The following is a 2,630-nucleotide window of genomic DNA, read 5'->3' as shown; positions in this document are numbered from 1 at the left end:
GTCCGGAGGAAAGATACCAGGTACCTCGAAATAACCTTCGGATTTTGGAAGTAATTTAATTGGATGGTGACAAATCCAACCCAATTATTTATGTTCTGAGAAGGTTTTAAACAATAATCTGAGTTAGGGATTACTCCATGGGGGTCATAGCTGCCTTTCATTATGTGAAGATTTACCCTACGAAAAGGGTTAGATTTACCCTATACACACTCTTAAGGAGCAGACCCCGCTCCGACGGGTTTTGGAATCAGCGACATCTTGTGAATTTGCAAGGCTGGAGTGCATTGCTCTGAGATCTCCTTTGCTGCAGCGGGCTCTATCGGAGTTGTAATTGCCTCCAGGGTCGTAAGGAGGAACAAGAGACAGTTTCCATACACGCCGAGTGCAGTCCCGAGCTGCTAGTCCAATCCGCGGTCCCCATGAGGACGTCCGTGGACGAGTGGAATTCGCTACGTTAAGTGATCATAGGAGAAAAATCATCAGGTCATCTCAACAGATGCAGAACGTTTTCATAAAGTTCATGAGGAAAACTAAAAAAAAAAAGCATGAGTAAAGACATTTCCCACAAATATGATACTTAATATGAAAACACTGAAAATTTCCTTCTGAAAAAGGCACCTACCATTATGTAATTTAGCCAAAAAATAAATAAAAAATAAAAAATAAAAGTACAAAGGTTTAGAAAGGAAGAGACCAAACGACATTATTTTTATTACTTTGATGATAGAGACATGTTTCTTAAGGCATAAAGGGACAAGCTTAATAAATTTGACTTAGTCGAAATGAACAACTTTTGGTCATCAAAAGACACCTTATTCACAATACCTATGAACTACCTAAGGATTTAGAATCTTGAATATAAAAGAACAAATAAACTTCTACATGTTTGTGAAAAACGTCCAATATAATGGTGCAAAAGACTTGACTAGGCACATGCAAACGAAGAAATCTGAATGGCTAATGAAGATATGCACGATGCTTGGTCTTATTTGCAATCACAGAACATCGAATGAAAAATAATGAAATATCTCCCCGCAAACACCGGATTGGCCCGATTTTTAAAATCTGAAAATCTCAAATTTTGGCAAAGGCATGGAGCGAGAGACTGAGTTTTAACTTTATGGGCATGTAAAAATGCACAAGTTGCTTAGAAAAACACTTTAGTGCTACCGTTTGAAGTTAATGGAAATTTCTTACGCCCTTTTAATTTCACTCTAAATTATGCACCAAAAAGCGTTTACCAAAATTGCTCATAAGAGCAAAATACTGGTAGTAATCCTGGCTATCCGTCAGCATTGAAACGAGTAGATTATTCTGTTCATATGATAGAACACCGTACGGCAGAGAAATGAATGAACCACAACAGAACCGAGCGTGAACGAATTAAATGGAAGAGAAACATCACTGAAGAATTAACACGATGTGTCCGTTTATTAATGTTCGACGGCAAGAAAAATGAAATAGTGTATTATTTAGAGAAACATTCACGTTTTAAAATCACGAAGACAAAGAAGGGATAAGCTACAGGGTTATGGCTGAGAGGGCGGGGCACACAGAGAGGCCCTTCTAGAGAAGGGAATGTTCTGGCAGTTTGCTTTATCATTATTGTTTAAATTATTCATTTAAGTTCTTATTTATTTGAGTACTGTGTGAAAACATATTTGCAATGTTTCTAGATCAGCCAGTAATCGGCTGTGTTTTAGGTGTTGCCAGTTCACGTTCTAACCTCTCTCGGCCCCAGTGTCTGCCCCTCTGAGTTAGACCGAAAGGCTACCAAGGTCGAGATACCTGTCGGCTCTAGCATTCCACGATACCATGAGGTAAACACAGCTCAGACGGATGACCGCGGGCTGCCCTTGGATAAACTCCACTTCAGATAATGGACTTGGAAGGGATCCCAGGAACGGGCTCCTAAACCCACTGCTTCTCTCTTTCTCTGGCGGCTTCGCGAAGACTTAAGCCGTCACCTGAAGTCTGTTACCTGTAACCTGGGCGGAGGCTGGAGATTGCTCCGCGGCCGCACACCTGTGCTGAGGTCTCGCTTTCGAGCCATGCACCGTGGTCGTGGAGGATGCTGCCGCCCGGCCGGGGGGAGGGGGACTGTCTCCTGTTTTCTCAACATTTCTGTAAGTCTGATGTTATTTCAAAATGAAAAGTTTGAACAAATGGCCAAAAAAAATAAAAAAAAAATACCAATAGAACATTGCTGTTAAGGCGTCCTCGTGTCTCCTTGCGAGAGGCTCTTTCTTGCCCCGTCGTCACCCCGTGCCCCGTCGTCACCCCGTGCCCCACTGCTTCCGCGGATGGCCTCGTTGTGACAGGTGCAGGGAGGACAGGCGCCCGCTCTGTTCTCTTCCCCGTGCCTCGCGTGTGGTCTTACGGACTGGCATGTCGGCCACTAACGCTTCCACGACGCTCTTGCCTCTTTTCGTCTGTGATGTGACGTCCCGGCCTTGTTCCTCCGCTGCTTCGTCGCCTCATAGTTACGCCGCCTTCTTCCCAGCTGTCCCCTGCGTGTCGCTGTCCCCCGCTTCCTGCTCAGACCTCTGCTTCCCGCACTCACACCGTCCCGCGGGTTTGCTCAGGCGAGACCACAACTACGTTAAGTAGCTACGTGTGTGCCGAGCCCC

The 2,630-nt window shown here is 44.6% G+C and overlaps 1 protein-coding gene across 1 annotated transcript in view; it reads left to right on the top strand.

Moving 5' to 3' along the window:
• DENND1B (DENN domain containing 1B) overlaps positions 1-2,630 on the top strand; it is a gene marked incomplete at its 5' end in the record, with an annotated part of 131,915 nt that overhangs the window by 76,894 nt on the left and 52,391 nt on the right. The gene's annotated exons all lie outside the window — the stretch shown is intronic.

Source organism: Pteropus vampyrus, unplaced genomic scaffold, assembly GCF_000151845.1.
Source record: "Pteropus vampyrus isolate Shadow unplaced genomic scaffold, Pvam_2.0 Scaffold131, whole genome shotgun sequence".
Taxonomy (NCBI): domain Eukaryota; kingdom Metazoa; phylum Chordata; class Mammalia; order Chiroptera; family Pteropodidae; genus Pteropus; species Pteropus vampyrus.
Note: the sequence above shows the minus strand (reverse complement) of the source record. Positions and strands in the feature narration are given on the sequence as shown.